The sequence below is a fragment of the Marmota monax genome, unplaced genomic scaffold, assembly GCF_021218885.2.
Source record: "Marmota monax isolate L192 unplaced genomic scaffold, Marmota_monax_Labrador192_F-V1.1 WCK01_AAM20220418_F8-fsc00063, whole genome shotgun sequence".
NCBI lineage: Eukaryota > Metazoa > Chordata > Mammalia > Rodentia > Sciuridae > Marmota > Marmota monax.
Genome location: NW_026693726.1, coordinates 634,479 through 659,716, shown reverse-complemented (window position 1 = coordinate 659,716; position 25,238 = coordinate 634,479). Strand labels below are relative to the sequence as shown.

The window sequence follows — 25,238 nt, the reverse complement described above, 5'->3', positions numbered from 1 at the left end:
ACTTCCTTTCCCTTAGATTTTTCCAACTTGTCATCTTGTAGTTTCGAATAGCTCCCTGGGCTGTCACTCTGAAACACAGACCTTTAGACACTGCTTCTTTCCTAAACTCTGGACCTTCACTTCCAAATTTCACACATGTATCACTGAATATCTGTTTTCACTAAGAACTGAATTTCGGGTTTTTTTTTTTTTCCTCTAAAATAACTCTCTATAATCATTTCCAAAGAGCCATTTTAGAGAAATAGCAACTCACAAGCCTTGTGATCATTTTTGATTCCTGCTTTTCTAATTCGTTTCTTTTCAGTAAATTAAACCATAGTCTATTACCCTTGAGAACAACTCACCTTTCTCTTTCTCCTGCTCCTTTTCTTGAAGCTATCACTGCACTCTAGGACCTGCTGCCATAGCCCCCAAGTTTGTCTCCCTGATATATATATATATATTTTGTTTTCTAAGCCATACTTTAGGGCATCACAAGATTAATGATCTTGCTATCAGTTTCTGAAATGTTCCATAGCTCCTAATTGTCTACCAGAGGAAGTGTGATGACCAGGCCAGTTCTTTAAGGTCCTGAATTGTTTGAACCCTGTAGTCTTTCTAGCATCACTTCAACCTCTTTCTTAAGCAAATGTTCATTTTAGAAAACAGGTTAGTCACACAAATGAAGACAAATGAAGTAAAACTGGTTGGGCATGGTGGTACACATGGTGGTACACACAGTGGTCCCTTTGGTCATTTTTATCACTCATGATATTATATGTACTAGAATTTTCTTTTCCCTGTCTACCTACTAGCTACGCTTCTCTAAACTGTTATAATAGTTATTCTCTACTACATTGAAGAAACTACTTTGTACATCATTTTGATGATCTTTCTATTATTGCCTTAAATTATACAAGATAAATGCCTGGTTATTTGTTTCTTTGTGTTTTCTTTATCCAATTAGATTATGACCTTTTGGAAGATAGACTTATATGCTAACATTTTTCACCTGCTTATTACATTGCAGTGCTTAACATAATTCCAAGTACTTAATATGTGTTCCAAAAATACTTTTTCAGTTGAATAGATTATAGAATATTAAACAATTGCACAATTGCCAATTTTTGTTTCTCAACAAAATTCAGCACATGGTAAGTTGAGGAATAGAAATGTTTTTAGGCCAGCCTAGGAAACCTAGCAAGACCCTGTCTCAAAATAAAAAATAAAAAGGAATAGGGATGTAGCTCAAGGAAAAAGAAAAAAAAATTAAATAAAGGTTGCAACTGAACAAAGTTAACACATTTCAAAGTGTCAGAAGCGCAGCATGTAGAAAGCAGGGCACAGGCTGTGTATTTGGTGTCAGTAGAGATGAATGGTCAAGTGATGAGTGGGAAGCAATTTATGATTATGGGTTTGAAAAAGAAGCTTATAAGAGAACTAATGAAAGTTTATGTTTGGTTTGACACTGGTAATTCTAATAAAACTTTACTTTTTTCCCATTTTTTTTATTAGTGAATTATAGCTGTACATAATGGTGGAATTTGTTGTAATATATTTATACATGCACACAATATTATTGTGTGCATATTATTTTCCTTTTCCCTCCCTGTCTCTTTCCTCATGGGATCTTTCTTCTACCCAACTGATTTCCGTACAATATTCATGAAATTCCTGTCTTTCTTTTCTTCCTCTCTAGCTCCCACATATGAGAGAAATTACATGACCCTCAACCTTCTGAGAAAATCCAATATAACACTAAAGGTTTTCAAAATTTTAGCAGAATTATTTAGAACCGAGACAAATCCAAAGCCATGTAGAAAACATTACTAGGAAATGGACCCACTCACTGAGTCTACATTAAATGCACACAACCCAAGATTTATGAATTATTTTACAGAAAGTACAGCATCTATAGGAGACAAACACTGAGCAAGACATAAATGCCAGAGGTTTGAGTTGAAATTTGGGCTAATACTAAATAGCATTTGGGCCAAAATGCAAAGAGCATGGTGGTGGTGACAGTGATGTTGGTGATGTGTTCTGGCTCCTGATTGTGTTAATTTGTGGAGTGTTCAGGTAAAATATTATTTTTTTAAAGACTCCTTGAAAATAATGAGAAGGAGCTGGGAGAAGTGGTGCACGCCTGTAATCCTAGTGGCTCAGGAGGCTGAGGCAGAAGGACCACAGTTCAAAGCCATCCTCAGCAACTCAGCAAGGCTGTCAGCAAATTAGCAAGACTCTGTCTCAAAAATAAATAATTGAATAAATAAATAAAAATAAAATAAAGCAGGGGATGTGGCTCAGTTTTTAAGTGCCCTGTGTGTAATCTCTGGTGGGGGAAAAAAAAAAGATGAAAGAACTGTGAATTATAGATACCATTGATTGATTCATGGTCTTCATGGGAAGAATGAACCTTGCTTCCCAAACTCATCTAAAGAACAATATGTGATCTAAGTAAATAAAAAAGTAAAGTAATATTTAGTTTCTAACTTGTGCTAGTCAATACTGCCTCTAGGCCTAAGTGTCACTGACTCCCAGGGCTTCATTTTGTTCCATATGGTGCCCCTGAAACTATGCAATGTTTCATTCCTCGCTGTGCCTGATCTATCCATATATGTGCAACTGACCCCACAGAGATTTCAAATACCAATTTATGACTTCATTTGAGCAAAATCAATTTGCTTACATAAATTTTGTTTGTGTTTTTAGGTTCCAGGAAAATGGTTTTATTATTTATCATGAATTCAAATTTTTGAAAGTGAAAATTCACAGAAATATTTATCATTATGGGTCAAGCAGTACTTGTCTGTATTTTCTTTAAAAAACAAACTGAAACAGTGTCAAACAAAACCAACATAAGACATACAAAATCATGATGACTTGCCGAAAAAGCAATGATCAATGATTTACTTAATATTTTATCATATCAACTGTTTTTTATTTGTTCTTTTTAGATATTCATGATGGTAGAGTATATTTTGTCATATTTTGACTATTTAATAATCACAGTTGATTACATGTGGAGATTTGATTTGGATAGATCAGATGGCAACTCTTCAAAATTTTAACAGTGAGGAAAACACTATGTTGCTTTCTGGAAATGCTATTTATAGTTAAGATAATATATTAACATCTCAGTTCATTTTCACAATAGGCTAACAGGTATAGAGTGTTTTCAATTTTGTTCTATTTTTCTCCTTTTGAAGTTATGAGATCTTCCATGTGATCTTTTGAGTTTCTTAAATACTATGAAAAAATTATCCCAGAAATTGGGGATAAACTGGATGCTATTGTTCATAAGAGAGATCACTGTAATAGAATCAAAAGCCAACTGCCACCTAAATACCAAAACATTCTATAAGAGATTGGTAATGCATATTGAATTTTGCAATGCAAGTAGGAAATAAACTGTTTACTAATAGATAATAGTATAAGAGTTTTCTGTTACTGTTTACTTAACAATGTTAGGTGAGAGAATTTGCTGACAAAAGCAGAACTCTTTTTTTCTTGCAACTATTAGTTTCTACCAGTACAAATTCCTCAACTGACAAATAGTATCTTTTTTCATCTTTGTGTCCTAGAAACTAGCACAGGGCCTGGTTCAAAATAGCCATATTGATTACATGGCTAGGGAATGAGTGGATGATACTACAAATGAAAGCTAAAGAAAAAATATGAACAATATAAACGGTGTAATCAATGTGAATGTGGTATTTAAGAGCCTTCGTCCTGCTACTTGTACATAAAATACATTTAATAGGCATTATCTTTTGCTTTTTCCTAAGATGCTACATCAGTGTGTTAATGAGTAAATATTTAGGAGACATTAAATAGTTGTAGTGACAAAGTTGTGTTAACTTCTATTAATTTCATCTCTAAAAAATTTTTAATCTTTCTTTTTTTCTTGTCATTAATTTTCCACAGCAGATAATGTGTTTACTTTCCTTTTTAAAATCCATACCGCCAACTTAACATTTAGAGAACATTATAATCCATCATTTTGCATGTGTCTATATGGAGGAAAACCGGGGGTCAGAGAAAGGAAGTGGATTGTTCAAATCTATGAAAATTTTGAGTGGTAGAGTCAGCATTTGCTACCATTAAGATATCAAAACTTATCATGAAGTGATGATGTGCTGGCGGCCTCCCTTCTGAGAACCCCTAGGTCCTATATTTATCTTTACCTTTCTTCTGTGGGAGTAGGATACCTATTTTACATCTCACAGTCTCTTCTACCTACTGGCTTTTGGTTGTTTTGAGCTAATGGAGGCACTAACAGGAGCTGAGAGAGAGGGAGAGGGGATGAAGAGGAACTAGAGTATTTTTCCTCTGCCCCCTCCTGCTGTGGGCTGCAGTTGGGAACAGTTAGTATGTTTCTCCAAGACTATAGGTTTACAGTGTCTTTTGAAGCAACTCCTTCTCATATCCTCTGTTTCCCATGGGCTGGGGTAACTCTCCTTCTTCCCTGGGCTTTTCAGATTGAGGTTGCCTTTAACAGCTCATCATCAAGACCCAAACAAATGTTGGTCCTCACAACTACTCCTAGTTTTTAAAGATGTTTGCTTATACCCAAACACAAGTCTGTTAATAAGTCCTCCTTTACTCTCTTCAAATGTATGAATTGGATTCTCTTTTCAAACAGGACACAGAAAATGACCAATAGATAACATGTCCATTTAAAAAATGAGGTGGTCTTTAGAAACCTGAATCTAGTTAATTGAATCTATTTGGCCTTCTCTTTCGCTAATTATTTTTGCATTTTCCTGCATATGGGTCAAGGAAAAATGTAAACTACTTTTAACTTTATTAAGAAAAGGAGAGGGAATATTTTAAAAAGTTTTTTTCCCATGGATTAAAAAAATGCCCACACTTGGCATTATTATTATTATTTTTTAATTGCTTTTGAAACAATAAAAGGTTTCTGGGAAATAGTAGCTTTTGCCCTATTCCATTAAATGACAGTGAAGTTGTTGGAAGATTCCTGTGTGATGGTGCAATGAATTAAATGTAGATTTGGGTTTCTGAGCCTGCTGAGTTGAGTGGGCTGAGAACAGGAATGGACCAGTCACAATAAACTGGAATAACAGTGATTGAGTTGGGTGGAACTTGTTTATTTTGCAGACAAACAAGTTGACTTTTTCTCAGCCTGAATTGAAACAAATGACTTTTTATTGACTTTATGTGTTGCTAAAAACTTACATGTGAAGCAAGTTAATTTTTTTTGATTCCATTAAATTTATAATAATAAAATAATATTTATCATTACTACTTGTATGTCCTCTGGGCTTTTTGCAGCACAAACTGTATTCTCAGTCTATTTTTACTGTTGTCATCGTCAAGACCCAAACAAGTGTTCCTCACAACTACTCATAGTTTTTAAAGATGTCTATCAAAAATTTATGATTTGCCTAGATCATGTGTTGAAAGACTTTAGTCTTATGGATCTCAAGGACATACTGCATTTTGTCACATCTACACAGCTATATATTTCTGGAGGATAATTCAGCTCATGGTATCTCAGTATCCTTTTAAATTTTAAGTGCTTTTTAATTTTTTACAGGCCTTCTTTAGAGAACATTATAATAGAGGGATGCCTCACAGAGTCATACTTTTATCTAGCACTTTATGAAATTTCTATAGGTAAATATGAAGAGCCACAGTCTCTTTTATGACTAACTTATTTTACATCAGAAGTTAAGAGGTATGCCCCCAAAGAATGTGACAGGGCATGAATTTAGAAAGGAAAGGAAGAGTGGAATGCCTTGAGAATTCAGAAGAAATGGATTATTAACATTCCTTTTTCACACTAATAAAGTTGTTTAATTTTGTAAGGATGTTACATAAGGTCTAGCTGGACAGAAAATTCCATGAGAGTAGAGGTCGGCCAGGTATTTGCATTTCTTCAAATAGAAAGCACAACTTCTTGTATTAATATTTAAATAGCTGCTACTGATTAATTACAGTGGTATTCTTGAGTGAGACTCTTCAAAATGGCATGGTGCTTCCTGGTTGCATGTTCTCAGAAGAAAGCAAATTTAGGGTAGATATTATAAAATATATTAACATGCAAGTGGGAACTCTGTCTTTCCATACCTCATTCCCATAAGTAATAGGTAATCCCAGAAAACCAAGCCTATGAAGATCTCTCCATTTCTCTGGAATGGCTATCTTCTTCTGTCACCAATCTCCAAAACCTAGAACAATAGGGAACAGCCAGTCACAGCAAAGCCACCATACTTCTTGCAAGTATATGTCAAGATTCAATTCCAAGAGTTCTGAGTATGCATTTCATCATCTATGGCTTTCTGACTTATTACAGTTTTGCTACTTATGCGATAGCAGAACTGTACTTGGTCTTTATTGGAAGCAATTGTGCTTCTGAAATCATGTCCCACGTGTCCCATTCTGACATTCTAGTTAGTGCTCCTTTTGGAGGGAGTTCTAATTCATTGATTGTTATAATGACCCAAGATTGGCTGAGTATTTTGTATGTACAAAAGTGCATGGTTAGCATTCACTCATGGTTTCCATTCACACTAAAGTGGAACTTCCCAATTCTATATCAATCCAATTATTTGTCTTTTTTGCATCTGTACTCAGCCTACTTAGCACCACTGGGGAAGCAACATAGTAATGCAGGTTGTCATTTTTGTTAATATACAGTAATGCTGGAAAAATACAGCTCTTACCTTTACTAATTTTTTTTTCTCCAGAGAAACTATTTCAAATATCTTCTTTTGTCAAACTAATTCTCAGGAAAAAATGAATTTCTTTCAATTTTTTAGATGAAATGACAGTGATCTAATAGGACCTCCCTCCACTGTTCATTATAAAATCTACAAAAATGTTGACCTCTGCATTGTCCTTCCTTTCTTTCCCTCTGCTATAAAGGGAAAGGAATTCATTTTCCCACTCTAGGACAGTCCTTCTGTCTACACTGTCTACACAGTCCATTCATCTATCATGCCCTCTCCTCCATCATGGTTTCTTCCATTTCACTCCTCACTCAGGTGTACTTCAGCCTTTCCTATATCTTCTCCAAGCACAATCAAAATTGTCTTTTGCAATCTGTCCTCATCCACTTATAAAACTTACAGTTAATTGCTTCTGTCTCTTCCTTCAAAGTCATATTTCTCAAGTGGTTTTATATACGATCTCCATTTTTTTTTTCTTACAGGTTTAATCTTTACCTCAAATATGACCTTCTCCAAAACTGCCACTGACATGACTCTCTCTAACGGTAAGCGACAACAGTCCCTTTATTACCTCTATATCACATTTTTAAATACATTGATATATTAATCACTCAAGTAATATCTATGAAAACTAATGCAATTGTCCAAGACTGATTTCCTGCACGTTGGCTTAGAACAGGATATGGCTTTTTACAAAACACCATGAAATCTCATCATTTAAGGCAATCAAGCTTGACCAAGCTCAAGTGTTGGATCTCAAACTCTTGATCATTCTTCTTGCATGTATAAATTTTATCTTTTACCATTGTAATTACAGTGAGTATTGTATAATGCTCACCAACTTTGAAAGTCCATTAACTTTTAAAAATATTTTTGACATATAACAGTTATACATGTTTATGGGGGTACAGTATAATATTTCAGTATATGAATGCAATGAGTAATGATTAAATCAGAGTAATTAGCATATCCATCATTTCAAACATTTATTATTTCTTGTATTGGGGACATTCAAAATCTTTTTTTTTCTACCTATTTTTATTTGTAACATTTCTAGCTTTACCCATTTTGAACATGCTTCTTTTTTGATTCAGGAAGTTTTCTCTTACATGGTGGTCAATTCTTCTCACTTATTTTTGAGGTTTAAACTTCTGAACTCTTATTAAAGGATGGTAGACCTCCAGAATCGATTGTCCAGGCTCCTTTATATTCTTTCTAAAATATTCTTTATCTCTCTTTTTATTTTTTTAATTTTCTAGACATTTCCTCAAACTTATCTTCTAAATTAATTTGGTAAGATGGTCCTTTATTAAAATTCTATTTTAAAAATCTTAAAATTTTGAAAATTTTATTTTTATTTTTTGCAAAGGCTAGTTTTTGTCTTATACTTAGTCTTTGTGGTGAGGTGCCAAGGATTGAACTCAGGGGTACTCGGCCACTAAGCCACAGCCACACTCTATCTTATTTAGAGACAGGGTTTAATTGAGTTGCTTAGTGCCTCACTTTTGCTGAGGCTGGCTTTGATTTGAGATCATCCTGCTTCAGCCTCCTGAGCTGCTGGGATTACAAGTATGTGCCATCATACCTGGCATACATATTCTTTTTACATAAAAGTTCATCATTATTGTTGTATGATATTTCTTGAATTTCTCTTAGAGTACAAATTAGAATTCATCTCTTTTTCCCAAAATAGTCATTTTTTCTTGATATTAATTATTTTTTGTGTTATTCAGTAATTATCTTTGATGATGCACATTTTCCTCAATTGTCAGGAGATATTTATGTGTCTTTCCCCTTTTGGAATGTTGCATATAGCTAGTTGCATACATACTAGCTATCAACATGGGTCTGTAACATTATGCAGTTTAGTTTTTAATAGGTCACTCTCAAGTGCAGGGGCAAATTTCAGGACCTACTTATTTGTCCATGTGTACATTACAGGTTGGATTTGCCTTAGAATTCATGGACAGGAAATATGCAGGCAGACCCTATAGAACATTTAGAACATTTCTTTTTTTGGCCGTACTGTACTTCTTTCTCTTTCCCCAGGGGGATTGTGGCACTGCAATACTCTGTTCTGCTTCTCTTCTCCACATCTCATCAATGCTGGGACATGTTGTCAGCACCAAGATCACTTTTTAGAAATTATAGTTAATATCTTCAGCTCAGATAGCTCCAGAATGCTCCCACTGTAACTCCCTCTTGATCTTAACAACCAATGTTTGCTTTTTAAGAAGGTAATTTCTTTAACAAATAATGCTGCTTACATTTATTTTTGACCATTGCATTTTGACCATAGATTTTGGTGGCTTAAAACAACACCCAATCATTGCCTTGCCATTCTGCAGGTTAGAAAGGAAGGGCAAGAGCTGAGTTCTCTGGCTCAAGTTCTCACAAAGCTGCCATGCAGGTACTGGCTGGTGCTAGGATCCAATCTCAGACTTGGGATGTTCATCTAAGACTGTTTATATTGTTAGCACAATTAAATTCCTGATGTAGAAGAAATGAAAACTTGGTTTGCTTTCTCTTCTCAACTTGAGGCTTTCTTACCTCCTAGAAGTCACCCACATTCCTTGTGGATGCTTCCCCCATCTTCAGCCAGAGGCAGAATTTACTTTGCATTGAAACCCTAGTATCTAGTATACTTCAAATCTATTTTTCTTTTTGTCTGTGACCTAGAGACCCACTCAGAATAAACTTCCATTTTATTATTTTAATTGATTAGGGACTCTCATAACATCTTCCAAATCCTTTTGCCATATAATGTACATATCATGAGAGTGATATCTCTTCACTTCCACAGATCATGCCCACACTCAGGATGGCTATATGGACAGGATCTTATGGTTATACAGATTCTTTCCTGATATGTGATTCTATATTTAGCAGTTATAAGTTCTAGAGAGTCAATGTGGCCAATGTAAAATAGTGAACAACAAATTAGACTGAAACATATCTGAAGAATTTATTGTCTGAGTGATGTGAAATGGATAAAAGGGAAAGTAGGTAGTATTATGTTTTGATTTCAATTCAAACAAATTTTTTTTCAAAGTTGACACAGCATAACCAAAATTTGACAAAGCCTCAACAATTTGTGACAAAATTGTCTCAGTCTATTTTAGTTGTTTCCTTTCCTTTTAGTTTATCTCAGGGATCTCTCCCATGGTCTTAAGTGGTCCATGTCACAGTCTCTACTCTCTGAGCTCTGGATAAGTTCCACCAGGACCATGCCATCTTTCATCATCTCCTGATGAATGTCTTGGAGTCTCAGGTCTCCACCATTGATTAGGCTGCGAGTTCAACTACCACACTAGTCTTACAAAGAGACTGCTTTTTCCTCTGCTGTTTTTCTTTTCTTTTTTTTAAAGAATATTCATAAATTCTTGCTTGGATTCTCTACAGTTCAGCTGAGACAAGAAAACAGCATGCAAGAAGATGTTGCTGAAAATATGGAACTTCCTGAATGTTCTCATAGTTCACAGATTCCAGCCATGGTCATTTGTCCTTACCATGTCAAATTCCTAACTGACGTCTGTTTAAAGATGCCAGTTTTATTCAAGCTCTAGAAATTCCCTTAAGCATCTAAAAGATCAAGTGCAGAAGTGCTCTTGTCTCTTCTTCTAGTCCAAGGGTTCCATGTTCACTTTCTAGTTTCTTCTTTATAATGTGCCTTTTTTTCTAAAATAATGGAAATTGATTGGCTGTGTTTTAGGGCAGATATCAGAAATATTAGAATGTTTTAGGTAGAAAATTAATATGGAAGTTCAGGTCTTACAACATCTGTAGGTAGACTGGAGTAATAAGAAGACAGCAGAGTGTAGCCACTAGATTGGGGAGTTTGAGTGTAACATACTATCTAAATTCCAGAAATTAAACACTGATAACTGTGACCAGTACCAATGCTGCCACCTCTTAACACTCTCAAAACTAAGGATTAGACACAGAAATGTTGATCTGGGTCACCACAACTATCTCAAACATCCATGTCTCCATTATCTTCCCTGATAGAAAAAAAAAAAAAAGCAACAAGAATGTGACAAAGAAAGGCCCCAAGATTCCATACCCAGGATACAACTCCTGTCTAACTTTCTTCTCTTGATTTTGAGTGGTTCTTTTGAATATGTGGTATTACTCCCATGTTCATGTTACCTTCCAGATGTGATTAAATACCCCAATAAAATGACTGGAAGATTTATCCTGGGTGGACCTGATTGAATCAGGTGTGTCCTTAAAAGACACCAGAGAGCATCAAAGTTTGAAGAGTTGTCCTGTTGGTCATGAAGGAGTTTAGTCATGTTGCAAACTATAATGAAGAGTACGACGTGGCTAGCATGGTATAGGCCTCTGAGAAACCAGAACAGTCCCAAGGTGATAGCAAGAAAATAGGAATGTCAGTCTTACAACGTGCAGTGAGTCTCAAAGAAGACCCCAAGTTTTCAAATGAGATTGTTCCCCTTCAACACTTTGTTCCAGTAGGGCAAAGTAGTGAACTTGATAGAATGCAGCTAAACTGCACACAGATTCTTGGAATATGGAAACTGAGATAATAAATTTGTGTTCTTTAAGTCAAGTGTGGTGGTGCATGCCTGTAAGTTTTGCCACTTGGGAGGATCACAAGTTCAAGGTCAGCTGTGGTGTAATACCATTTTAAAATTTTAAAAATGGCTAGAGATATAGCTTAGTAGCAGAATGCCCCTGAGTTCAATTCTCAGAATTGGAAAAAAATAAAAAAGACGAGAATAAAAAAAAAATTATGCTGTTAAAGCTGCTCAATTTGTGGTAATTTGTTGTGCAGAATGAAGAATGACACCCCCCCCCACAAAGAAAACATGTCTAGAAAACAAAGCAAACAAACAAACAAAAAATGCCACTAATAAAACCTGAATAGAGTGACTTTCATCTTGCTTGTTCCTTATAGATATGCTTGTGTGCATCTAATTGATGGAATTCTTTTTTAAGGGAGCCTTAATGTAGATAGTTTTCTAGTCTTTGTGATATTGGAAAATACATTAAAAAAGAAGAAAATAGAGACTAAACAATACAAGACAGTATTTTACATAGAGCATATCAAATTATTTCAAAGGTTGTCTGGTTTTTAAAATAAATGTGTGGTTATATCTTATGGACTCGTTAATATATAATAATACAAGTCAGTATATTCCATATGGATGATTTGATAGTTAGAAAATATCATTTATAAGACATTAGTTGTACTATCTAGGTTCTGTTTTTTTTTCAACCTAGGCAGATCTTCTCTTCCAATATGAAGAGTATAACAGAAGTGTATATTCTTGTAGATATTTTGATCTCCAAGGATTTAATTAAAACACATTCATACACACAAGAGATAAATAATGGTTTGCATCTTTGTGTAGTCAGAATCCATATTTAGAAAATAAAATGTTTGCATGTTCTATATGATCAAGTTTTAAATTTTCAAGAGAAGACATAGACTCCTTAGAATTGTGTTTTCTCTTGTTTTTAATTGTGGTCTCTGGTTTACTTGGAAAACTCAAACTCATTTTGTGGATTTCCTAGGGAAAAAAATCTGAATCCTTTATTCTCTCAGGCAGTTTCCAAGTGTCAGGAATCCAAGTGCAGATTAGCTAGTGATTGGAGCCTGGACTGAGTTTGGAGAACAAGTTTCTCAGCCTACTCATATGGCTATTGACAATAGGCATCAGTTTCTCACCACATGGTCTCTTCTGGATTTTCATGAATGAGTGATGAGAGAGAGAAAAGGGAAGGGAAGGAAAGAGGAGGGAAGGGAAGGGATGGGAAGGGAAGGGAAGGGGAGAGTACAGAAGAGCAACCCAATGGAAGCTCAGTGTTTCTTGTACTACCTAATCCTGGAAGTGAGATACTATCTCTTCTGACATATCATATGTTCTGAATCACTATGTTCACACTCACCCCTCACCCCAGTGAGAGGGGAGGGTTACAGAGGGTGTAATATTAGAAGATGGGATCTATAAGGGCCCCCTCATGTTCAGAGACAGCCCTCAGCAACTAAGTGAGATCCTAAACAAGTTAGTGAGACTCTGTATCTAAATAAAAAGTACAAAAAGGATTGGGGATGTGGTTGTGTTAAATGCCCTGGTTCAATCCCTGGTACCTGGGTGGGGGGGGGGAGGTGGGGAAGAAGATTTTACAAAACTAATCTTAACTATGCACAATCTGATTTATTCTGCCCTCTCTGAATCTATTCTGTTCTGTTGTATTTTATTCCATTCCATTCTGCTGAAACAATTAACTCTGGTCAATGCCCACTACATCTATTTTATGAATCATTAATGGCTCACAATGCATATTTTGAGAAACACTGTTCAAAGTAATACAATAAGATAAAAGTGATTTACCTGTGTGAGATGTTCTATGACAGAGCTCAGCTCCTTTAAATAAAATCCTGGGAATCTTCTTGAAGTAGCAAACTTAAAAGCTGTTATTAGTTCTTATATGCTAAATGTATTAGCAGTTTGTCATGATTTAAATTCCAATTCAAATTTTTTGTAAATTTTCTGATTTCATTCATTCTGGAGATTGTATGGAATATCTTATATTGAATAGGTTTCATGCTAAATGAATGAGAAATTATTTACCTCAAAGAACTATAGTGTATACAAATAGATGAACATGTAAACAGATTAAAGTACAGTCTTCCAATTGACCAGTGTCTTCCTATCCTCCTATCTGATAGCTGGTAGCAGCATGAGGTGAATTAAAAGAAAAAAAGAAAGGATATTGCTACTCTATAATAACTCAAACATATGGTCATTGGATAATCAAAGAGCAATATAGTTCATGTTTTGCAGCCAAGAAGACATTGAAAGTAAAACACTTGATGTATCATATCTGCACAGGTGGAAGGACAGTCACCTTCATCTGGACATTGTTCCTTCTCCTGGAGAAGATGACTTCTGAATCTGGTCACTCAAAAAAAAAAAAAAAAAAAAAAAAAAAAACATTTGAGTTAGTAAGCCCAAATTTTTACTATTTTTCTTATATACAATTGTTGGTTTTAATATGAGAAAAACAATGTGCACATGGAAGATTATGTGATGAAGATTATAAAACTGAAGTTTCAGGAGTAAACTTGCCCATCTTTACTGAGAATTATTATAATGAAAAAGCTCATATAGTTTAATACTCAAAATCCCTTTGTCACTTCCAATATCTTTGACATTTTAAAGTAACTGATCTATCACATTTTTTTCTCAAACTAAAATCTTAGAAATGTATTTACTTGTCTACTTTGTATTAACCTGACTCTAGCTAGGGAGAATTTTCTTATCTCAAAAGTGGCAGGAATGTGCCCTTGTAACGAGTATCTTAGAGGTAAGATAGAGTTCAGACAGTGTGAAACTACTTCTTATTTTGGCGAAGAGTGTTTGTGGACATTTGATGCCAATCTAAGACCCAGAGTTGAAAATTATAGTTCAGATTCAGATGAGTTTGAGCTAAAGAAATAAAGGCATGTCACTGTATTCTAAAGGGAAAGAGGGAAGAGGCAAAGCATTAAAACTCTGAATTCCTGCCTGGTCTGTATTAATCACAGTTCTTTTTAGTATGTATCTGCTTGGAAGTGGAACAACAACACATTTGGAATATCTTATATAGGATGGCAGAGAACAGGCTTTTTAAGCAGTGGCCAAGAACAACCTGATGTTCTCAGCTACAAATTGGAAGTGAAGGTTACTTTCTTGTAGACTTTATCTTAAAGCAGTAAAACGGGTAACTGCAGCTACAACTGAAAGTATTGATTTTGTAATTTCAGCAAATTAAGAACAAGACAGAAAACCTATTAAACCTTTCCACTGATTGCCAGGGTACTTTTTGGTGATTCTGAGGGTGACATTAAAATTACATACACCTGTCTCTTTAGAGTAAAACATATACATTATATAGAAGATGTCAAATGTAATTTTGTTAAGTATATGTGTATTTTTACCTTTTAAATGTAAAACTTGAAGAACTCAATGTTATGAATGTCAAACTGTATATCTAATTTTCATACATTTTTATAAATTGAGGTTAAAGTTAGATGTACAATTATTAAATTTTAATAAATTAAACATTTAACAGCCCCAGAAGATTTTTGTAATAAAAACAGAGTAACAAAATCCAATAACAACATTATATGCCAGAGCATTATGAGTAATGACTACACAGGAATATATTACAAAGACTACTGAAAAAGTGACCTAATTATATTATTTGTGTACAATAGTAAAACAAACCAATTTTGTAGTTTTATGGAAGGCATCAAACTTTTGAAAATGTGATTTTAAAATTTCTTAAGTGAATATATTAAAAATTTATATTAATTATAATGTCAAAGAGAAACGGTTTATGAAAAATTTATAATGGGATAGATAGCCTATAATTAAAATAAATTTAGGAAATTTATATCCTTCTTTTCACATTTACTCCACCCCAAATGCCATATTTCTTAGTAGGTAGATAACATTAGAGAAAATAAAATTTGAAAAAAAAAACCCTCTTAGACCATGTAAAAATGTAACAAGTTGGAGCAATTCTAGGGTTAGTTGATTCAATGATTTAACCATACATAGATTTTTAAAAATTTAAAAATTTTTAACCTTTATGGTGCTCTCTCTAGCATCAGTCTTGCCTTAATTATTGTTAAGATAAAACCAATGTTCAAGTACAGTCAAAAAAATGCTCATCAGAAGAAAAGGGCCATTTCCCCCTTGCATCTTTTGTCTCAATTTAAGAACATGGAACCCTTCCTGGAGTTCCTCTAGAATATTTTCTTTCCTACCTCATTGTTCAAAATTTCATCAAATTACTATGACTTCACCATTCTCTGGTAAGGTAATGCAACAACCACAATTAGCTTAGAAACCCAATTGTGATTAATTAACATGACTTTAGAGTAAAGAGTTCTGTAGAGACATATGTCTCTATGCATGAAATGAATTCTTGAATAAATTCTGGGCTCTCCCAACATGGAGGCAGTCGGATTGATTTGAACAGTCAGTCAACCATAACATTTGCCAAAATTTTCATCACTCATTTAACTAAATGCAACTCATTGACTAACTTGTCAGTAAATGCAATACTTTGAGAAGTTATTTGTAGTTGCACTAGTACAATCTAGATTTTACATTCATAAACTAAAGTGGTAAGATTATCTGAAGTATTTGAAGAAATTCAGATAAAATTACATCTATCTCCCCAATGTTTAACCAAAATATAGGGTACATTAATAATTTATATGATTATATTTGAAAATTTTTGAATTATGAGAAAAAATATTTCAACTAATTTTAGGTAACCTATAAAAAGATCTAAGTAAATCAAGTAGATGTGTTTTGCAGTTTTTTAAAACTCAAACTCATAATCTCAATTTACTTTTCCTATGCCTGCCATAGTGACAGTTTGTCAAAAGTTTTGGGTTATACTATGAGTTGCTATTAGTGTGTTTGATCCTCTTGTTACACAGAAAGAGGGACTTTCTAACAATGAAAAGAGAGGCCTTTTAGTGTTGGAGTATTCTTGAAAAAGGGTGAAATCATCAGTGAAGTCTTTTCCTAATAATAAAAAGGGACCAACAGCACTGTTCAGTATATTTGTAACTAAACCCTAAAACACAACATTACTTACCTATGTAAATTTTTGATTGTCTGGATAGGGAATAAAGTAAGAATATGCAAAATTTTAACCCGTAGGTAATTCTGATCTAGTATAGCCTCATAAAAATTAACATTTTTGATAAAGCATGAGCCCAATCTTACTTTCCTTAACTCATTCATTGTTACTTTATGCACAAATATTTATTTATAATTTGCCACTGGAATAAACATTTTGAAAGGTATAAACATGAATTAAATAATTGTTTACCTTCTTAAAAGATATTAGAGTATTAGAGTAGATATGGAAAACTGAAGCAAGAAATTTATATTCTTTGCTGCAAAAATCAGGAATTGTTTTACGGAAATAAACCTAGTGTTTCTATAATTAGCTTGCAATAAGCATTCCCCTGCTTCTGCGATTCCTTTTAATAACTGTCCACAATGAGAGGCAACAAAGCATAGAATTTAAGAACATGATGTAAAGTAAGGGTCTTTCTCATCAGAAATATATATAAATATAGATCAACAGTACTTGTTCCAGTCTTCTTGATAGGTATCACTAAATTATCTGAATAATTCCCAGGTAAATAATCACAGCAGAGTTTCCTGGTGAAGCCAAAAGTGTCTTCACAATTGTTCTCTACCTAGTACCCCAGATATTCATTACTATTCTCTTATATAATTTAAAATTTATCATCCTTAAACTATGGCAAAAGTTATTTCTATGAATATCTAAAATAGTTAATGATTCAGTTGTTGATCTTTTATGTTTTAAATATTTTAAGTTTCTGTGTATAATAATAGGCTATTGCAAGGACCAAGGAAAAGATTAAAACTTACAGAAAGGAAAATAAAAGAATATTTGAAGAACATATTAATTTACTTAATTTAAAAAATTGTTCACTATATATGTACATAATTTATAATTAAAAAATGTTTATCAGAAAACATTTAATATATACTACCAAAAAATGAAAATGCTCTCCTTTCTCCTTCACTACATAATACTAAACCCAAAGTGATTTCCTGAGGGAAGTAATTGAGTTGAGTTCCACCATCAAAATCAGAGACATCTTTTCCTAAGACCAGAGGGGTCTTAGGAAAGACTGCAGATTATCATAACCTTTTATAGGAAGTGACTTCTATTGTAGCTGCCATTTTCACTGTGATTGTGGCATCTGTGCCTTAATTACTGAGCAAATAATAAAACCTCTGGCACCCTGCATGCAGCTTTTGACTTTGGAAAAGTTTTCCCTGTTTATATTAAAAAAGACAATCATGAGTAGATCACTTTGACCTGAACGAGAGAGTAGTATATCATCTTAATTTAAGTTAAATTAATATCAACTCTGCATTTGGTCATAATATAATCAGTTGTAATCTTGAGTTTCTTCATCTTCCATAGAAATTCATGCTGGTCCAATTCTTTTACTGAGAATTTATAAATTGGACTTGAGAAGCAAGAAATAATAAGTACTCTAAATATATTAGAACAGTACAAGCATGCCAGAGAGCGGGAATAGAAAGACAGGAGAAAATGCAGGTCCTGCCTAATTGGTAATGTGAATTCAGTTTTCCAGGTTAGCTGAAGTAGTCCAAAGGTAACTTAACTGCATCTTGTACTGACAACCTCAAAGAAAGGAACAGTGTTTGGTGGGTCTTTTGGATCTCTGAGGCAATATGTACTATAATTATGATCACCTTGAAGAACATATTACATTTTTTTCTCCTTTTTGAAAGATCTGTAAGTCTTCCAGTTTGGAATGGAACACAGAAAAAAAAATGAGTTCTTGGAGTCCAAACTGCTAAGCTAAGCCCTGAATCTCATGACCAATGGGACATCTAAAGTCTTTTTTACTCTGGGATGTTGTGTGTTGACTGATGAGCTCCAGTAGGAGAAACATTGGGAAGATCCATAATTTAGAGCAAAGTCTTACCTTCCTCTGTCAACAACATTTCTCTTTTTGAGAAGCATCTCCTGGATAATGAATACATTTAAAGACTGAATATCAACTGAATATGAAACCTAAATAGCTTATTACTGACTTGATGTTTTCTGTTCCAATAAATTATTATGTTGTTGGGCATGCAGTACCAATAAATTGGGATGTTATATGAGAAAGTGGGTACAATTAGATCCAGAGGACACAAGTCAATGGCACAAGCTGTTGGCTTAGACACTCATTATACCTTCCTTCCTTGATTTTTTTGATTCTTCCTCTGATCTCCTCTCTGGTTTCTGAAAAGTTCCTATGGCCAGGTAATAAAAGAGAGACATTTGAATGCCTGGTTTATAAATGGATCTGCAGGGATTTTGGGAAGACGGCGGCGAGGGGAGTGCATTGCCCCCGTGTGCTGCTTCACTGTGTGGGAGTATGACAAGTCAGGACGGCTAAAAGTTATCTTGTTAGGAATTTCCAGCAATAGTGGGGTGCTCCGGAACCTGGAGGAAGGATTTCCATCGCATGAGGATCGGCTACGGGGACTCAAACGCGAGAGGTTTGTCGCACGGAGGGTAACACTGCTTATTCAGCAAATCGCCCCGCGGCTAGAGTCTGCAGCGCGCTCTGGGAAACGAGGAGATAGCGATGCAGGAATACAGCGATGCAGTTTCTGCCAGCCGTGCAAGCATCGTACTCAGGGCTGAATTCAGGGTTCAAGATGGGGGAAGGAAGCGGTCCATCTCGGTTCTCCACACCGGTCAGACCACAGAGGAGGCCAGCAGCCACCATGTTGGAAAGCTGACGTCACCATCCCTGTTTTCGACTGACCGCAGCTCATTCAGCCATAGAACAGGTAATTTTCAGGCTGCCATTCGCCTGCGGCTTGCAGACAGATTGCTAGGGTTCAGTGCCTGGGTGCTTCTTAGAACCTGATCTTATCCGAGCGAACACCGAGCGCGGGGCGGCCCAGTTCCGGCTCCCGGAACCGCCCTGGCCCAGGGCTAGGAGCCCGCGGAAACTGCTTCTCGGTCTGGGTCCTGCTGAGGGCCGGTCAGGACTCACCCGTTGCTTTGGTTGCCCGGCAAGGGGAACGAAATGCTGCCATTCGCATAGGATACCAACATGGCAGAGATCTGATGTCATCAGAAAGCGGCGGAGGAGAGAACTTCATCAATACCAGTGGCGACAGAAACAGTTGGTCTCCTGGTAGGGGGGATGAGGCACAGACACCCGAGTCTCCTCAATTTGTCGTCGAGCCAGAGGGGAGGAGCCGGGCCGCCGCCAGAGCCCGGAACAGGCCCAGCGGCTCGCCAGCATGGTGACCGCGTGACCCGAATTGGAGAGGGTGCGGAGCAGAGCCGCCACCTGCACCCGCAAGGTGGGCAGACCCGCGACCCAGTGGTACATGGGCGTGGTAGGAGGGGCAGGGCAGAGCCGCCGCCCGCGCCTGCAAGGTAAACAGACCTGTGACAGACTGGTGGGTCAGGCCCAGTGGCCTGCCAGTGTGGTACACACGTCACCCCAACTGGAGTAGGGGCAGAGCAGATCCTTCTCCCACGCCCGGAACAGGCCCTGCCGGTGTGGTCGCCACGTGACCCCAACTGGAGTGGGGGCGGAGCGGAACCGCCACCCGTGCCCGCAGGGTGAGCAGACCTGTGACCAACCTGCAGATCAGGCCCAGGGGTCCGCAGGCGTGGTAGGAGGGGCAGGGCAGATCCGCCGCCCGTGCCTGCAAGGCAGGCAGACCTGCGACAGACCGGCGGATCAGGCCCAGGAGCCTGCCGGCATGGTACAAAAACCACCCTAATTGGAGTAGGGGCAGAGCAGAGTCGCCGCCCGTGCCAGGAACAGGCCCAGCGACCTGCAGGCGGGGTAGTCACGACACCCCAATTGGAGTAGGGGCAGAGCAGAGCCACCACCCGTGCCCGAAAGGTGGGCAGATCTGCGACCGACCAGCGGGACAGGCCCAGTGGCCTGCCGGTACGACAGACACGTCACCCCATTTGGAGTAGGGGCAGAGTAGAGCCGCCACCCGTGTCTGCAGGGTAGGCAAACCTCAACCGACCGGCGGATCAGGCCCGGTGGCCTGCCAGCATGGTATACTCGTCACCCCAATTGGAGTAGGGGCAGGACAGAGCCGCTGCCAGCGCCCAGAACAGGCCCAGTGACCTGCCAGCGTGGTAGCCACGACACCCCAATTGGAATAAGGAGAGAGCAGAGCCGCCGCCCGCGCCTGCAGGAAAGAAACTCAAGCAGTATGAAAAGACAAGGAAAGAAAGGACCACAAGCAATGCAGGTCAACGCAACTTTAGAAGAGGTAACAGCTGCTACAGATGGAATGTCAGATAAAGAATTCAGGATATACATGCTTCAGATGATCTGGAGTATCAAGGAAGACATTAGACAGCAACATCAGACAATGAAAGATCACTTCGACAATGAATTACGCAAACAAATCCAGGAAGCAAAGGATCAACTATACAGGGAGATAGAGGTTATAAAAAACAAGCAATCAGAAATCCTAGAAATGCAGGAAGCAATAAACCAACTTAAAAACTCAATGGAGAATACTACCAGCAGAGTAGAACACTTAGAAGATAGAACATCAGACAATGAAGACAAAGTATTTCAACTGGAAAAGAACATAGACAGCTCAGCAAGACTGTTAAGAAACCATGAGCAGAACATCCAAGAAATATGGGATAACATTAAGAGACCAAACTTAAGAGTCATTGGGATACAGGAAGGTACAGAGCTCCAAACCAAAGGAATGAGCAGTCTATTCAATGAAATAATACGAGAAAACTTCCCAGACTTGAAGAATGAGTCAGAATCGCAAATCCTAGAAGCCTACAGGATGCCGAATGTGCAAAATCATAAGAGATCCACACCTAGACACATTATAATGAAGATGCCCAACATACAGAATAAGGAGAGAATTTTAAAAGCTACAAGAGAAAGGAAGCAGATTACATTTAGGGGTAAGCCAATCAGGATAACAGCTGATCTTTCAACACAGACTCTGAAAGCTAGAAGATCCTGGAATAACATATTTCAAACACTGAAAGAAAATGGGTTCCAACCAAGAATTGTGTATCCAGCGAAATTAAGCTTCAGGATGGAAGATGAAATTAAAACCTTCCACGATAAACAAAAGTTTAAAGAATTCGCAGCTAGAAAACCATCTCTTCAAAACATCCTCGCCAAAACATTACAGGAAGAGGAAATGGAAAATAACAATGAAAACCAACAGTGGGAGGTAGGACAGTAAAGGGGGGGGAAATAATCAAAGAGGAAAACAAACCATGTTTAGTAACATAAATAAACAAATATGGCTGGAAGAACAACCCATATCTCAATAATAACCCTAAATGTTAATGGCTTAAACTCACCAATTAAGAGACACAGGCTAGTAGAATGGATCACAAAACAAGACCCAACAATATGCTGCCTACAGGAGACGCATTTGATAGGAAAAGACATACATAGGCTGAAGGTGAAAGGTTGGGAAAAATCATATCACTCATATGGAATTCAGAAACAAGCAGGAGTGTCCATACTCATATCAAATAAAATAGATTTCAAGCCAAAGTTAATCAAAAGGGATAAAGAGGGACACTACATACTGCTTAAGGGAACCATACACCAACAAGACATAACAACCATAAATATATATGCCCCAAACAATGGTGCAGCAATGTTCGTCAAACAAACTCTTCTCAAGTTCAAGAGTCTAATAGACCACCATACCATAATCATGGGAGACTTCAACACACCTCTCTCGCCACTGGACAGATCTTCCAAACAAAAGTTGAATAAGGAAACTATAGAACTCAATAACACAATTAATAACCTAGACTTAATTGACATATATAGAGTATACCACCCAACATCAAGCAGTTACACTTTTTTCTCAGCAGCACATGGATCCTTCTCAAAAATAGATCATATATTATGTCACAGGGCAACTCTTAGACAATATAAAGGAGTAGAAATAATACCATGCATCTTATCTGATCATAATGGAATGAAACTGAAAATCAACGATAAAAGAAGGAAGGAAAAAGCATACATCACTTGGAGAATGAACAATAGGTTACTGAATGATCAATGGGTTATAGAAAACATCAAGGAGGAAATTAAAAAATTCTTAGAGATAAATGAAAACACAGACACAACATATAAGAATCTATGGGACACATTGAAAGCAGTTCTAAGAGGAAAATTCATTGCTTGGAGTTCATTCCTTAAAAAAAGAAAAAACCATCAAATAAATGATCTCATACTTCATCTCAAAATCCTTGAAAAAGAAGAGAAAAACAACAGCAAAAGAAGTAGAAGGCAAGAAATAATTAAAATCAGAGCTGAAATTAATGAAATCGAAACAAAAGAAACAATTGAAAAAATTGACAAAACTAAAAGTTGGTTCTTTGAAAAAATAAACAAAATCGACAGACCCTTAGCGATGCCAGTGAAGAGAAGAGGAGAGAGAACTCATATTACTAGCATACGGGATGAAAAAGTCAATATCACAACAGACACTTCAGAAATACAGAAGATAATCAAAAACTATTTTGAATCCTTATACTCCAATAAATTAGAAGATAGTGAAGGCATAGATAAATTTCTTAAGTCATATGATCTGCCCAGATTGAGTCAGGAGGATATAGACAACCTAAACAGACCAATATCAATTGAGGAAATAGAAGAAACCATCAAAAGACTACCAACTAAGAAAAGCCCAGGACCGGATGGGTATACAGCAGAATTTTACGAAACCTTTAAAGAAGAACTAATACCAATACTTTTCAAGCTACTTCAGGAAATAGAAAAAGAGGGAGAACTTCCAAATTCATTCTATGAGGCCAACATCACCCTGATACCTAAACCAGACAAAGACACTTCAAAGAAAGAAAACTACAGACCAATATCTCTAATGAACCTAGATGCAAAAATCCTCAATAAAATTCTGGCGAATCGGATACAAAAACATATCAAAAATATTGTGCACCATGATCAAGTAGGATTCATCACAGGGATGCAAGGCTGGTTCAATATACGGAAATCAATAAATGTTATTCACCACATCAATAGACTTAAAAATAAGAACCATATGATCATCTCGATAGATGCGGAAAAAGCATTCGACAAAGTACAGCATCCCTTTATGTTCAAAACTCTAGAAAAACTAGGGATAACAGGAACATACCTCAATATTGTAAAAGCAATCTATGCTAAGCCTCAGGCTAGCATCATTCTGAATGGAGAAAAATTGAAGTCATTCCCTCTAAAATCTGGAACAAGACAGGGATGCCCTCTCTCACCACTTCTGTTCAACATAGTTCTCGAAACACTGGCCACAGCAATTAGACAGACAAAAGAAATTAAAGGCATAAAAATAGGAAAAGAAGAACTTAAATTATCACTATTTGCAGATGATATGATTCTATACCTAGCAGACCCAAAAGGCTCTACAAAGAAACTATTAGAGCTAATAAATGAATTCAGCAAAGTGGCAGGATATAAAATCAACACGCATAAATCAAAGGCATTCCTGTATATCAGCGACAAATCCTCTGAAATGGAAATGAGGACAACCACTCCATTCACAATATCTTCAAAAAAAAAAAAATACTTGGGAATCAACCTAACAAAAGAGGTGAAAGACTTATACAATGAAAACTACAGAACCCTAAAGAGAGAAATAGAAGAAGATCTTAGAAGATGGAAAAATATACCCTGTTCATGGATAGGCAGAACTAACATCATCAAAATGGCGATATTACCAAAAGTTCTCTATAGGTTTAATGCAAAGCCAATCAAAATCCCAACGGCATTTCTTGTAGAAATAGAGAAAGCAATCATGAAATTCATATGGAAAAATAAAAGACCCAGAATAGCAAAAACAATGCTAAGCAGGAAGTGTGAATCAGGCGGTATAGCGATACCAGACTTCAAACTATACTACAGAGCAATAGTAACAAAAACAGCATGGTACTGGTACCAAAACAGGCGGGTGGACCAATGGTACAGAATAGAGGACACAGAAACCAATCCACAAAACTACAACTATCTTATATTTGATAAAGGGGCTAAAAGCATGCAATGGAGGAAGGATAGCATCTTCAACAAATGGTGCTGGGAAAACTGGAAATCCATATGCAACAAAATGAAACTGAATCCCTTTCTCTCGCCATGCACAAAAGTTAATTCAAAATGGATCAAGGAGCTTGATATCAAATCAGAGACACGCCGTCTGATAGAAGAAAAAGTTGGCTACGATGTACATTTGGTGGGGTCGGGCTCCAAATTCCTCAATAGGACACCCATAGCACAAAAGTTAATAACTAGAATCAACAAATGGGACTTACTCAAACTAAAAAGTTTTTTCTCAGCAAAAGAAACAATAAGAGAGGAAAATAGGGAGCCTACACCCTGGGAACAAATCTTTACTCCTCACACTTCAGATAGAGCCCTAATATCCAGAGTATACAAAGAACTCAAAAAAATAGACAATAAGAGAACAAACAACCCAATCAACCAATGGGCCAAGGACCTGAACAGACACTTCTCAGAGGAGGACATACAGTCAATCAACAAGTACATGAAAAAATGCTCACCATCTCTAGCTGTCAGAGAAATGCAAATCAAAACCACCCTAAGATACCATCTCACGCCAGTAAGATTGGCAGCCATTATGAAGTCAAACAACAACAAGTGCTGGCGAGGATGTGGGGATGTGCATTGCTGGTGGGACTGCAAATTGGTGCAGCCAATTTGGAAAGCAGTATGGAGATTTCTTGGAAAACTGGGAATGGAGCCACCATTTGACCCAGCTATTCCCCTTCTTGGTCTATTCCCTAAAGACCTAAAAAGAGCATGCTACAGGGACACTGCTACATCGATGTTCATAGCAGCACAATTCACAATAGCAAGACTGTGGAACCAACCTAGATGCCCTTCAATAGATGAATGGATAAAAAAAAATGTGGCAGTTATACACAATGGAGTATTACTCTGCA

At 36.7% G+C, this 25,238-nt stretch overlaps 1 protein-coding gene across 3 annotated transcripts in view; it reads left to right on the top strand.

Moving 5' to 3' along the window:
- Hnf4g (hepatocyte nuclear factor 4 gamma) overlaps positions 1 to 25,238 on the top strand; it is a 261,440-nt gene that overhangs the window by 218,125 nt on the left and 18,077 nt on the right. For 2 of the 3 annotated variants that reach the window (XR_006855302.2, XR_006855304.2), the window contains one exon: positions 7,160 to 7,222. The gene's annotated coding sequence lies outside the window, so the exon portion shown is untranslated. Of the gene's footprint in view, positions 1 to 7,159; positions 7,223 to 10,079; positions 11,419 to 25,238 lie in introns of those variants that run through there. The other variant, XR_006855301.2, reaches the window with a different exon arrangement.